We start from the raw sequence: 15,453 nt of genomic DNA, 5'->3' as shown, positions 1-15,453 counted from the left end.
GTAAGAGAAAGTTTTAAATGTAAATACATCTTAATTAATGATTCCAGATGGCATGTGACCATATCATTAAAGGAATTCACCTGTTGAATTATTTATGGATAAAAAAGCCAGGAAGAATGATAAAAAAGGACTCCAAAGGAGACTGGAGAGTATAAGAAAGATAAAACATTTCTTCTTTTGCTTGTTGAAGTGCTAAAGGAAGATGATTCAGAATCAGTTTTCCTTGGTGGAGATGTTATTCTTTTTAAGATGCTTATGAGATCACTTTCCTGCTGGGTGGTTGGATATGCATGCATGGAAACCCTCATCACTTCAACACCATTGTGCTTCATGAGGAACTGAGAAGTGTTTCTCATCTACCTGCCACATATGGTGGCATGCAGTAATATAGACACAAGACTATTAAAATGGAAACACACAGCAGACTTTGACTAAAACAATTCTTTATTTTTATTATTTATGCCATTGTTGCAGGATGCAACCATCTCTGAATTACTACTCCTTGGGGGCTGGACCCGTGTTTTGTCTTTGTGTTATTATACTACAACATTGAGATGAAACCATAGTTTATTTTCTTTCTCCTTCTTTCCTTAAAGCTTTTGAAGAAACTCTGGCCTGGCAGTTCAGCTTTTATTGAACAAAACTAAAAGAAATCAAAATGAGCAAAATACATGTGTGTGGTATCACCCCACATGGTATATAAACAACCTTGCTCCCTTAGTGAATGTAATATTTTAACGATCAAGAGGTAACCAATTGCAAGACTATTTCTCAGTTATACTAGTGGGTATAAAAATACCATGTGATTTCATTTCATCAATACACTGGGCAAAGAAGAATTATTGTTTCTTTTACTTTGTGGCTCTGGTGAGTCCTCAGGAAGTGTAGTTGAAAAATCAATTTTCCAGACTGAAGTCTTTGCTGGTCACAGTTCAGGGATTAGAGAAATCCAATTTGAAGAAAATTTTGGTCTGCCTGAAGGCTCCCTTATAGCTTATCTTTTTGAAGTGCTAAGATGGCTTCCCTTCTGGGTGAATATACAAGCCAAGATTTTCATCTGTTAATGTAGAACTTCCTCCTTGCTGCTTATGTAATAGGTGTTCAAGACTTCTGGATTTTTTTTTTAATTTATTATTATTATACTTTAAGTTGTAGGGTACATGTGCATAACGTGCAGGTTTGTTACATATGTATACTTGTGCCATGTTGCTGTGCTGCACCCATCAACTCGTCATTTACATCAGGTATAACTCCCAGTGCAATCCCTCCCCCTCCCCCCCTCCCCATGATAGGCCCCGGTGTGTGATGTTCCCCTTCCTGAGTCCGAGTGATCTCATTGTTCAGTTCCCACCTATGAGTGAGAACATGCGGTGTTTGGTTTTCTGTTCTTGTGATAGTTTGCTAAGAATGATGGATTCCAGCTGCATCCAAGTCCCTACAAAGGACTCAAACTCATCCTTTTTTATGGCTGCATAGTATTCCATGGTGTATATGTGCCACATTTTCTTAATCCAATCTGTCACTGATGGACATTTGGGTTGATTCCAAGTCTTTGCTATTGTGAATAGTGCTGCAATAAACATACGTGTGCATGTGTCTTTATAGCAGCATAATTTATAATCCTTTGGGTATATACCCAGTAATGGGATGGCTGGGTCATATGGTACATCTAGTTCTAGATCCTTGAGGAATCGCCATACTGTTTTCCATAATGGTTGAACTAGTTTACAATCCCACCAACAGTGTAAAAGTGTTCCTATTTCTCCACATCCTCTCCAGCACCTGTGTTTCCTGACTTTTGAATGATTGCCATTCTAACTGGTGTGAGATGGTATCTCATTGTGGTTTTGATTTGCATTTCTCTGATGGCCAGTGATGATGAGCATTTTTTCCATCAAAGATCAAAAGAGACAAAGGAGGCCATTACATAATGGTAAAGGGATCAATTCAACAGGAAGAGCTAACTATCCTAAATATATATGCACCCAATACAGGAGCACCCAGATTCATCAAGCAAGTCCTTAGAGACTTACAAAGAGACTTAGACTCCCATACAATAATAATGGGAGACTTCAACACTCCACTGTCAACATTAGACAGATCAACGAGACAGAAAGTTAACAAGGATATCCAGGAATTGAACTCATCTCTGCAGCAAGCAGACCTAATAGACATCTATAGAACTCTCCACCCCAAATCAACAGAATATACATTCTTCTCAGCACCACATCGTACTTAGTCCAAAATTGACCACGTAATTGGAAGTAAAGCACTCCTCAGCAAATACAAGAACAGAAATTATAACAAACTGTCTCTCAGACCACAGTGCAATCAAACTAGAACTCAGGACTAAGAAACTCAATCAAAACCGCTCAACTACATGGAAACTGAACAACCTGCTCCTGAATGACTACTGGGTACATAACGAAATGAAGGCAGAAATGAAGATGTTCTTTGAAACCAATGAGAACAAAGATACAACATACCAGAATCTCTGGGACACATTTAAAGCAGTGTGTAGAGGGAAATTTATAGCACTAAATGCCCACAAGAGAAAGCAGGAAAGATCTAAAATTGACACTCTAACATCGCAATTAAAAGAACTAGAGAAGCAAGAGCAAACACATTCGAAAGCAAGCAGAGGGCAAGAAATAACTAAGATCAGAGCAGAACTGAAGGAGATAGAGACACAAAAAACCCTCCAAAAAATCAATGAATCCAGGAGTTGGTTTTTTGAAAAGATCAACAAAATTGACAGACCACTAGCCAGACTAATAAAGAAGAGAAGAGAGAAGAATCAAATCGACGCAATTAAAAATGATAAAGGGGATATCACCACCGACCCCACAGAAATACAAACTACCATCAGAGAATACTATGGACTTCTGGATTTTTACCTTCATTCAGAAACAAAAGGTATCTGCGCATCACCAGAGGGTTTAAATGTGTACCAATTGCCATTTAGGTCCTGCTAAGGCCTACTAATATGGTGTTATTTGAAGAACCTTGGTCTAAAGGACATGTTTTCTATCCACTTAAATAGGAAGACTAATTTCCATCCTTTTAGTGTAATTTTGAATGTAGTATACTTGATCATAAATAAGCCTCGGTAACACTAAATTCTGTGATGGAGTCAAGAGTAAGGTCAAGTTGTTAGTTTTGATGACTGTATATCAAAATCTTTAATATTTAGGAGGGGTATACTTCACAGAGGTTTCTGTAGGTAACTGTGCCTGGAGGAAACCAATTGACCCCAACACAACCTACACTCTGAATGTAAATTATAAGTAACTTACTCTTTATATAAGCTGTGCTGCCCTTGCAAAGTAACTAAAAATTGCTCAGTTTCTCTCCTGAGTAAACAGAGCTCCTAATAGTGGCATACCCAGGCCTGTCTGTATCTTTATACTATAACTTTATACTATACTTTATGCTATACTGTTAGCAACTAATGGCTGACAGAAGTTGCTCAATAATTATTAAAAAATGTATCCCAGCGTTAGTACTGTAAACACTTAGCACATAATTGATGAGCTTTTTAAAATTTTCTTTGCGTGTACTACATCTCAGGGGAACAACTGGTTTACAGTCTTACCATGGGACACTATGTTGCAAGAACCACATTAAGAATCAACCTGTGGGAAAGACAGTTGCATCTTAGTACAGGTTTTTCTCATAACTATGAGTGAGTTGAACGGATCTGGGTGTTGGAACTAACATTGATCTACTTTTAATTCAATATCCCTACTGCCTCAGGTGAAGGGAAAAGTTATTAGCCACATATAATCAAGACAGTATCAGGTCTTTCTTTTTTTGTCCAATCTGGATGCTACACTGTCCTGTCTTGCCTGATCTGCACTGTGACTGTTACGAGGTCTAGAACAGACCAAACACTTTTTGATTTTTACTCACTCTCTGCCAATTGCTGTGATTTTTTTTCTTTTTACCCCCAAATGCTTGACTTAATCTTTAAATAATTTGATGTTTTCATCACACCATTCAATTTGAAGCCCTCTTTTTTTGATACTGGAGGAATCTGGGTGAAGCAGGAATTATGGTTGTGGCTGTGTAGCAACTTCAGGAATACACTTCTAGGAGCTGTCAACATGACTGCAGGGGAAAGAATTTCATAGTTTGCCATGGTTTTAGCAGGGAACGTGAATATTTTCTGGGCTGAGTGCTCTCTAGAAGGTTTACTTCCATTACTCAAGCAGTGAACCTTTTCTTTACATTGCTCTTACCTGTCTCTTTACATTGCTCTTTATATTGCTCTTACCTGTCTCTCACCATTGCACCTCTAAAGAAGAAGGAGTTCTAAAGAAGAAATTGTTCCTGGGACTGTGGATAAAATAGATATGTAGCAGATTGTTTAATTTCTCCATATCTATATGCCCAGTTTGCATGTGTGTATTCTTTTTTTTTTTTTTTTGAGACGGAGTCTCACTCTGTCGCCCGGGCTGGAGTACAGTGGCCGGATCTCAGCTCACTGCAAGCTCCGCCTCCCGGGTTTACGTCATTCTCCTGCCTCAGCCTCCCGAGTAGCTGGGACTATAGGCGCCCGCCACCTCGCCCGGCTAGTTTTTTGTTTTTTTTTTAATTTCACCGTGTTAGCCAGGATGGTCTCGATCTATGGCCTCGTGATCCGCCCGTCTCGGCCTCCCAAAGTGCTGGGATTACAGGCTTGAGCCACCGCGCCCGGCCCGCATGTGTGTATTCTTACATATGCATGTATGTTAGAAATAAGCACACTGCCTATAATCTAAAGTTTAAGACAAAATCAATAATCATCATGAATCTGCTATAGAACTGGACATGACACTGTGGTCCTCAGTGCCTCAGTGTTCCATAAAGTGTTTTGCTCAAGAGTAGTGGCAATTTCTGAGATTTTCCAGGTGGGAGCCTTTCAGAACTTTGTCTTCTGAAGTGTAATATTCATTGCCTCCCATGCCTTTGACCTCTCACTGTTATGGGTTTTTCTCTGCTCCTGCCTCTGTTGTCCACTGCTGGAAAATCATTACAGCCCAGTCCTCATCTCATCAACAATTATTTTTCCTATAGCCATGCCTAGAGAAATTTTAGGCATTCCGGGGCTAGGGAATTTTTCCGGAATCTCAGATTCAAAAGAGATCACCTGGGATCTTTGTAGCCCCTTATACAGGAGCTTTAGGAGTCTCTCTTGACCTGACCAACATCTTGCTTCTCAAGAATAGGTTGGGGCATTCCTTCTCCAAAGAAGCATCCTGTATTCCTCAGAGTCTGGCAAGGCACATCAATTTTTTTGGTCATGGATCACTGCGTAGAAAACATCAAGTCACCTGGACGTTCATTGACGAATACTGATATTTCTCCTGTTTCATGAAGCTGTGTTTATAGGAACCCATACAGTTACAGTATTTACCCTGCTTCTAATTTTCTGGAATACTTTGTTCCATACCCGACTACTCAAGGACACACAGCTGGCTATTAGAAAGTAAGAACTGGAACCCAGCTCTCTGTCAGTTCACAGCAAATATGGCCCTGGCTGTGCTGGCAACAAAATGTATTTAATATATAGACATAAATTATACCCTTAGGATATATGAGTCATAAAGCAGGAAAATGACAGAAAGCATCTGGTTTATTATGGTTATTTAGTTCAGTTTCACTGAGGATTTTTAGTTTTTGAAAGAGAGAGGTGTTGTAGAGAATCCACAATGAAGAGATAATTTTGTTTTGTGTTTTAATTGAGCTGAAATATTCATCCACCTTGATTTTTAGCTCAAAAGCTCCTAAAATGATCAGCAGCTATTCATTCAAGAGTGTACTACCTGTCTGAATACGGAACAAAGTATATTTGTCTTTGAAATTTCACAAAGGTAGCAGGAGAAACGATTGCTTCTTTGTGGCAAAACAAACCTACACCGGCATGAGAAATCTGATCAGTACAGCTTGTTGAATTTTCTTAATAATCAATACATTTCATTACATGAATGATGTAGCTCCTGCAATCCACTACGTAAATTGTTCTTATCTCTGACCAATTTTACCATTATGCTTTGTAGGTACTGATATTGACTTTAAACTTGCTTTTAAAAATAGAGAAAATACTAGCATGATAAATGCAGTGTGATAGAAAATAAATATAACTGAAGCCTTTTCATCCCGTGTCTCAGCCAGTACGAAAAATATTGGCTGAGAGGAAAGTTAATTTTGTTTAAATACCTGATAAGTAGTACAAGAATTGTTTAATACTGCATTGTCTCTTTTAAAAATGAGTACAGTGTTCTGTGCAATCACAAATTTCTAAACTATTGAATGTTGCAGATAGGAGTTGCCAAACTACAGCCAAAGGGTCAAATCTAATCCAATGCTTATTTTTGTAAATAAAGTTTTATTGTAATACAGCCACATTCATGCATTTATGTATTGTCTATGGCTGTTATCACACTGCAGGGGCAGAGTTAAGTAGCTGCAGCACAGACTGTGTGACACATAAAGTCTAACATATTTATTATCTGGCCCTTTACAGGAAAAGTTTACTGATTCCTGGTATAGAATAGTAATTTTTATATTGTTCTTTCATTGACATTAATATTATTTTACCTATCCGTTCTTTTAACCGTCATCTTTTCTTTAAATGGTTAAATTATTCCCTAAATAGAACTGACTTTTTAAGTATATGTGCCTATAAATGTAAATATTCAAAGACTGAACATATGCCTATTAATTTCTTTGTGTTCTTTTGATTAAAAATAAAGGTCTACATAATTACAATAAAGCACGTGCTTTTTTTTACTAATTGGAGTAAGTAAAAACATGGATAGTTAAGGACTGATTTTACTAGATTGTAGACAAAAATCTTATGAGTAATTAAAAATATACCTCATGGTATATTCTGTGTTTCTTGAGAACCAGTGAGGTTAGTGGTTAGCCTAAAGTCGTAGAGCAGTCAAAATTGATACAAGCATAGTATTGCCTGAGTCACCAAGCAACTGTGACTTCCTTCATTTGTTCTCTGCAGAGCTAGACATGGCGTCTTCCGTTATGACTGTGAGGATGCTGTATAAAACGCATCTGAGAAATCTTGGCAGGTTTAGCCCGTTCTCACTCATAGGTGGGAATTGAACAATGAGAACACTTGGACACAGTGTGGGGAACACCACACACCAGGGCCTGTCGTGGGGTGGGGAGGAGGGGGAGGGATAGCATTAGGAGATATACCTAATGTAAATGATGAGTTATTGGGTGCAGCACACCAACATGGCACATGTATACATATGTAACAAACCTGCACGTTGTGCGCATGTACCCCAGAACTTAAAGTACAATAAAAAAAAGAAAAAAGAAATATTGGCAGGTTTATTTAGAATGTTAGGTTTTTGGAGGTTTCTGGAACAGGTTCAGTGTTCACTTTGCAGCACTCTCTGCTAGGCCAGCAAGATTTAGTGGACACTTGTTGAAATAATTGTTTGCCAGGGATGTTTATATTAGTGATTGGATATTTATGGTACATGTTGAATATCTACTCACTTTCTATTTGCCAATAAATTTTGAATGTAACCAATATATTGGGTCTGTAGGGTTGCATTTCCCAGACAGCATCAAAGTATGTCTGAAAATAAAATAACAGCAATGTTGCCCCAAATTGAATGCCTTTTTGTGACTAATATTTATTTATTAATGGATGATAACTTGTATTACATTTTAAGACCCTGATTAGTTATGCAATGATTGTATATGAACAGGAAGTATAGTTTAAAATCTGAAAGTTAAGTTTAAAGTTTATAATTCTGAAACTCTAGATCTAATATATTCATTGTTCTATTTTGAGATGAGGATTAAATATTTCAATCCTCTAAAAGAATTTTATGCATTTAATCTTTGCTAAAAGCAGCAACACTTTTTTTCTGTAAATGTGTGTAAAAAATTAGAGAAACACATACTGATTTAGGTATGATTTTTGAATGCCCAATATATATTATACCTTTATGATTGAGGACTGTTAAAAATGAAAACAAAGTTGGAGAAAGCAGCAGAAAATACTGGAGGGGAGGATATAAATAAAAGCTTATAGCAATAATATAAACTACAACCCTGTTTTCTAATTTGGTAAATCTTGGTAATTCTTTGTGTCCTTTACTCTCAGTGCATCTTACACCAGACTAGATACATTTCCAGTGTTCAGTAGCCAAATGTGGCTAATAGCTGCCATGTTAGGCAGCGTGTCTCTAGACTAATCATCCTAATTACTGTGGCGTTAATTCCATAAATATTTAATCTCTTTTGATTGGCAATTAGGATGTTTTCAATTATTTTGCCATGATAAATGCTGCTTTGCTAAACTTTCTTATACATGTGTCATAAGTATGTGGAAGAATCTTCCACACTGTATTCTTATTAGTGGATTTACTGGGTTAAGGGGATACTTAATTTCAACTTTACTAGAGGGGCATCACAATGCTCTCCAATTTGGAGCAATTTCCATTTATTTGGGAGTTCCCATGGCTCAACATCTATGCCCAAGTGTATTCTTACACTGTAAAATACTCTGAGCCTGAATGATGTGAAACATTATCTCATTGTGATTTTAAAATTTTATATAGTCATGATTAACAGTGAAGCCAAGCATCTTTGCATTTGCTTTCTGACTGCCCAGGTTTCTTCTGTGAATTATCTGTTCTTACATTTTGGCTAATATTTATTGGCTTGTTTATTTTCGACTTTTTGATTTATGTAAGTTTTTTAAATGTTCAGGATGTTAATATTTCATCTCAAGAATTGCAAATCTCTTCTTCCAGCCTGAACCTTGTCATTTTCTGGTGTGTGTGTGTGTGTGTGTGTGTGTGTGTGTATGTGTGTGTTTTTAAGTAGTTTTAAATGTAATAAAGCTAAATGGATCAGTAGTTTCCCTAATGGGGTATGTTTATGCATCTTGTTTAATAGTTTTCTGCCTTGGTTTCTTATGTTTTTGTCTAAGATTTAAGTTTTTCTTTTTCTACATTTTTATATTTGATACATCTGGATTTAAAGTGTACATGTACACTGTATGATAGAGATCTGATGAATTATTTTTCAAAGGGTCATGTAATTATTTTCCAAAGTGATTATTATTTTCCAAAGTGATGATGGTTCATTTATTTTCCAAAAAAAAATCAGTTGGTCTTCATGATTTATTGAAAATTACATCCTTTCTCTGCTGATCTATCATATATCAAACTTCCATGTATATACAGTCTCTTTCTGGGCTCTTCATTCCTTTCTATTTCTGTCCAGTCATAGCGAATGTAACTTGATTATAAATATTGAGACCTGGTAGATTAAAGTCTTTCACCCTCTTCTTTGGTAGAGTCTTGACTAGTGTTGGACCTTTAGTTGTCCATCAAGTTCTATGAAAAGTTTATTAGAATTTTCATTGTAATTATGCTAAGTTGATATATTCATTTTGGTACAACTGATATTTTAATGATATAGTGACATTATAGTTTATGACTATGGTGTATATCACTAACATCAGTGAAAATGTGTTGCAAATAGATTTTATAGTTTCTCTTAATAAGGGTCTTAGAAACATTTTACTAAATTTATTCTTACTACTTTTTTTGTGATTATTATAAATAAGTATATTTACATATATTTAAAATTAGTTTTTTTTTTTTTTTTTTTTTTTTTTTGAGATGGAGTCTTGCTCTGTCGCCTAGGCTGGAGTGCAGTGACTCCATCTTGGCTCACTGAGAGCTCTGCCTCCTGGGTTCACGCTGTTCTTCTGCCTCAGCCTCCCGAGTAGCTGGGACTACAGGCACCTGCCACCACACCCAGCCAATTTTTTGTATTTTCAGTAGAGACAGGGTTTCACCATGTTAGCCAGGATTGTCTCAATCTCCTGACCTTGTGATCCGCCCTCCTCGGCCTCCCAGAGTGCTGGGATTACAGGCATGAGCCACTGTGCCTGTCTTAAAATTGCATTTTCTACATGGGTATAAAGAAGTGATATTCTAATCTTTACTTCCATAATAACATACTTTTCTCAGTAATTGATAAAGAAGCAGACATATCATTAACATGTATATATACGCTTTAACATGAAACAGATTCATCTGAATGCATGTTGAAACCTACTTCTAACAATTAGAGATTATATTCTTCTTGGGTAAATATAGGAAGTTCACAACAATGATCTATTTTTTACTTCACCAACTTTCTTTTCAATTTACATTCAATCTTTTAACTCATATGTTTGATTTTGTGATGACTTTATTTTTATTTATATAAATCTATTTTTCTTTTTAAGATTTCCTAGTATTTTTAAATACTGTTTTGTGTCATTCTAGTGTTTCTGATTTCATCATTTATTATTTTAAATGTTCTTATTTTTTATTATTTATAAGTCTTTTGGTTATTGTTTCTGGTTATTCTTATTGGTGAATTTTACCTCATATATTTTATGTGTTTCATTGTGATACCATGTCTGTCTGGTGGCTTTACTTGTGGAAATATTGTAGGGCTTGGTTTGATGATTTATCTTTGAGAGGAGGTTTGGATTTGTTTCTGCCAGACATGCAGAAGTATTACCAACCCGACCCTGCTTTAAGCCAATTTGGGGTTTCAAGCGTCATCCAGATGGTGTAAATTCGTACCCAGTCTCTCGGGAGAGAACTATAGCTATGAATTTTCATGGGACACTTTTCCCCTCCCATAAGACAGGCTCAGTAAATATTTCCAGCTCATCCCCTTTTGGTGGCAGCAATTCATTTTTAAACCAAGGTTTCATTCTGTAGAATATCCAAAACTTATGTATTGGTTGCACTTTCAACTCTCAACTTGCATGGACTTTGTCCTTTGTGGTTTGTATGGTCAGAAACACCGTCTTTGTTGCTGACATTGTCAGACATTCTCACCGCAGCTATAGTTTCAAGCATCAGCTTATCACTCTAGTTTTCTGCTCCTCATTTGCTTTTGGTACATGGGCATTTCTCTTGTAGCCCTGCAAATATGTCTGTATGTTTAAAAGAATGTTTACCATACTTTATCAGTCTTATTAAATGATCTAGCTCCCACCAACCAAATTCCTGAAAATGAATACAAATTTGCAACCCTGTCAGTAATATACCGGAATTTTCATGGGAGATTTTTCCCCACTGAGAAGAATCTGATTCCTTTAGCACAACAGTCTGATTCAGCAATATATGATAAGAACCCAGTTTGTTGCACCCGTGATAAATTTTGCTGTGATTAATGAAGCAATCCAATCATTCATATTTGTTTTAATGTGTACCTCTTTTATTACTTTTATGAAGACATCTTTTTTGTGTGATGATGGGTCATTAGCTTTCATTTTCAACACATTTCCTGTTATTATATTTTTGCCAACTAGGAAAAAAAGCAAAAAAGGGAGAAGGAGGAGAGAAAACATTTTCAAAGCAATTCTCTTTTGGAGCTGGTATTTTTGTCCTAGTAACTCCTTGGATAGGCTTTAGAGAGTCACGTACTCCCTAAAACTGTGTGCAAAAATGTATCAATAAGAATATGCGTTTTTGGATGAACAGTCTCTATAATTCTCACTGGATTCTTGAAATGTGATCCAGAGGTCATTAAAAACCATCACTATATTTGATACAATTTTATCCTTTTAAGGAAGGAGTAGATGTTTATTCAAAATTGCTTTCTTTTCTTAGGAAAGCATTTTAGAACAGTGGAATCAAAAAGGAAACAGTGAATACATAGTGAAGAATACAAAATGAAAGTTGTTCGGTCTTTTTTTAAATTGAACTTTATTTATTTTTAGAGACAGGGTCTTGTTCTTTCACCCAGACTGGAGTGCAGTGGTGTGATCATAGCTCACTGTAACCTCGAACTCCTGGGCTCAAGCGATATTCCCCCTTAGCCTCCTAAGTAGCGAGGACTACAGGTGTGCACCACAACATTCAGCTAATTTTTAAATATTTCGTTGAGATAGGGTCTCAGTACGTTTCCCAGGCTAGTCTTCAACTCCTGGCCTCAAATGATCCTCTGCTTCAGCCTCCCAAAGGGCTGGGATTAAAGACATGAGCCATGTTCTTGATGGGGTTTTTGAAACTAAAAGGCTATTAGAGGTTAAAAAAAAAAAAAATCCCTCAGAGATGATGCAGTTTCCTCTCTCATTTTATGAATTAAGTTGATTAAAAACAAAAATTAAAAACTCCACCTACTTAAATTGCTGATAGTCGTCTTCATTTTTGGACATTAACTCTTGAATAGTCCTTACCTCATCAACACACAAGTAGGCTTGTACATAGAAATAAATTTATACACACATTTTAAAGGAAAAAGTTAAATGCATAAAGACCTATACTTTCATTTTTCTCCACAAGACAGTTTTTTATTGGAAATTTTCATTGACCTACTTTTTAAGGAATGTGGACAAGAAAATGGGGGTTGATTCTGTCTTGTGGACGAAATAGTGAAGATATAGGTAATGAAATTTTTTCACAATGCCAAGAAATTCATTCTAATTAAGATAGAAAGAGCAGATGGCAAATATGGGGCTTAAGAGTTATAGCACAACTAGTTTAACTTTGAATTCTAATATCTACTCCATGCTAATAGATATAACACAGCAGGTAATATGCTACAAGTTTTTAACCAGGCTCATGGGATTCTGATCTCTTCAAGGTTACAGCAAAAATTATGTTGCTGTAGGTCAAAGGTGAGGGTGCTCTGTCATTGACTTTCTAAATCTAGCTCCTGTCACTGCCTTTTCCTCTAGGTAATAATCTTCTCAGATAGTAAGATGTCTGTTTCTTATACAAAATTCAGTCAGCAGAAGTTTAATCCAGGTAGACTTCTATGATATAACATTTATTCAAAAAGACAAATGATGATAATTAACTAATCTGGTATCAAAACTTCACAATTTTATTACTATTAATATACACAGATAGTAATTTTAGATGAGGGCAGGCAGAAAGGAAGAACACTTTTAGTGAAAATGTCAGCTCCATAAGGACAAAGATCTTTGCCTGTTTTATTCAATGATGTATCCCAACCACCCAGGATAATGCCTGATGCATCACAGATTATTATTTGTTACTGTTTTTTTGTTTGTTTCAGAGAAGAGTGTGTCAACTTTTTATCTTGGGTTCATAAGGGAAGAGTTTGATGATAAGAGCAATGATTCAATGCATAGAGTCATGGAATTTCAGGGCTATGTAGGGTGTGATGACAAAGGGTCATACAATCAAAAATCTTCATTTTGTGTTTAAGGGAAATAAAGCCCAGAGTGGTTAGTAGCTTGCTGCAGATAACTTAAACAAGTTTGCAGAACTGGGAACTGGAACAGAAGATGGCTAACTCCCCATCCAGTACACGTTCCCATGTGTTATGTTGCCATTCTTCCTCTGTTGCTTCAGATGATAAAATTGAATCACAGATTCTAACTTGGTATTTATTTGTTTATTTTTATTGAGATAGTCATATATCATAAAATCATCCTTTTATAGTATATAATTTAGTAGTTTTTAATACTCAAAATGTTGTGCAATCATCTCCACTATTTAGTTACAGAACATTTTCATCATCCCAAAATAAAATTCCATGTCCATTAGCAATCACTCTCAACTTCCTTCAACTGCTCACTTCTGACTCCCACTAATCCATTTTCTATGTCTTTTTCTGTTCTGGATTTTTCATATAAATGGAATCATACAGTATGTAGCATTTGGGGCCTGGCTACTAACATAATATTTGTACTATGTCTATCTCTATTGTAGATGTCTATAATCTATATCTACAGATATAGGTTTACCCATGGATCAGTACTTTATTTCTTTGTAGGGTGGATAATATTCTGTTATATAGATATACCACATTTGTTTATCTGTTAATCAGCTGATGGATATTTGGGTTGTTTCCACTTTTTTGGCTATTTTAAACATTCATGCATAAGTTTTTGTTTTGAATGCGTATTTTTAACTCTTTTTTCACATGTGCATGGGAATGGAATTTCTGGCCTATGGTAATTCTGTGTTTAGCCATTTGAAAAATTGTCAGACTATTTTCCAAAGTGGCTGTACCATTTTACATTTATACTAGCATTGTATAAAGAAAGGTCCAAATTTTTCTACATGCTTGCCACATTCTTTCACAGCTTTTTCTTCTAAGTTTTTTGATTAGCTTGTTGTTTGCCTCAACTGTTACCACCATCTCAGCAGACATGATGTTAAATAATGCCACTGATTGGTTTTGACAAACACCTCTAAGAAAAAGACTGTTTTCTTTAGGTGAACTTCTGAGGTCAAATAAAGATATTCCTTGAGAGTAGGGTTTCCCAGGAAACTGCCAGACAGTTCAAATAATGACAATTCTCTGAGAATGAGGCTTTGAAAGAACTCTAGCCCCTTTCCAACCTTTCCAGTGGTGTCTGTGCTGCTAGTTTACAATTTTATTTCAGGCTGTCAGTTTTCATGGCTACCACAGAGCTAGGGAGAAGTGGATGGGAATAGGGCAAGTTAAAATACCAAAAAGCTCATTTTTTTAAACCAAGATTCAGCAGTTTTTCTTGAATAAAGGCTTGCTGAATTGTTATATGCCTTTGGTTAATTTACAGTGTTCTGAAAAGTTGATTTTGACAATTTCTTTTGCTAGTGTTCTAGTTGCTTTTATTAGGAAGAGGATTTTGAAGTCTTTATTCCACCATTCTTGCTGATGTCATCATCACCAGGTGGCTTGTTTTCTAATTACTAGAAAGAAATTAAGCCCTGGGTGCAGGAAAATAGAGAAAAGAGGGTTAAAAAGCAATTAAAGAAGAACAGGAAGAAGGAAAGAGCTTATTTGGGAAATTTGAAAGAATAAAAGATGTGTGCATCTTTTGTTTACGGAGGATACTAAGTGTATAATCTTTTATGGATCTATGCCTGAAGGAATGCTAAAAAATACAAATGGCATATTTTATGAATCTTTAGCAGATTCATGCTTGTAGGACAAATCTTTCTATAACAGCATGTGCTGAGTGTGTTGAAAAAATGCAGCCAATCTTTTTCTTTCTATTTTTTTTCACAGTTTTGTTTTTAAGGAAGAATAAAAAATCTAAATAAAAACATTGACTAAGTTTAAACTGTGTTTTATATTGTGTATTAAAATCTAAGCCAATGGAAAAATTGAATTTAAAGTGAATAAGGACAGTTAGTTTAGGGAAAGAAAATATCTTTAAAGCCTGAACTTTACCAGAATTTATAATTTCCACATTTTCCTTCCTATACTTGAATTAAAAAAGGATAAGTCTCTCAATGACAACAATTTACAACTTAATTCCATCTTAGAGCTAAGCTCACTGCCACCTTAGAAAGTGATCTAATAAGCTAATGCCTAGTAGGTTTTTAATTACTGATAATTGTCTGATGCAAAACCATTAAAGGCATAACCTTTATGTCACTATACCCTTGTGCGAATCATACAGGAAATTAATTTCAAGGAGTATTGCCTTTGATGACATTATCTACC

The sequence above is a fragment of the Macaca thibetana genome, chromosome 2 (genome assembly GCF_024542745.1).
Source record: "Macaca thibetana thibetana isolate TM-01 chromosome 2, ASM2454274v1, whole genome shotgun sequence".
Taxonomy (NCBI): domain Eukaryota; kingdom Metazoa; phylum Chordata; class Mammalia; order Primates; family Cercopithecidae; genus Macaca; species Macaca thibetana.
Note: the sequence above shows the minus strand (reverse complement) of the source record.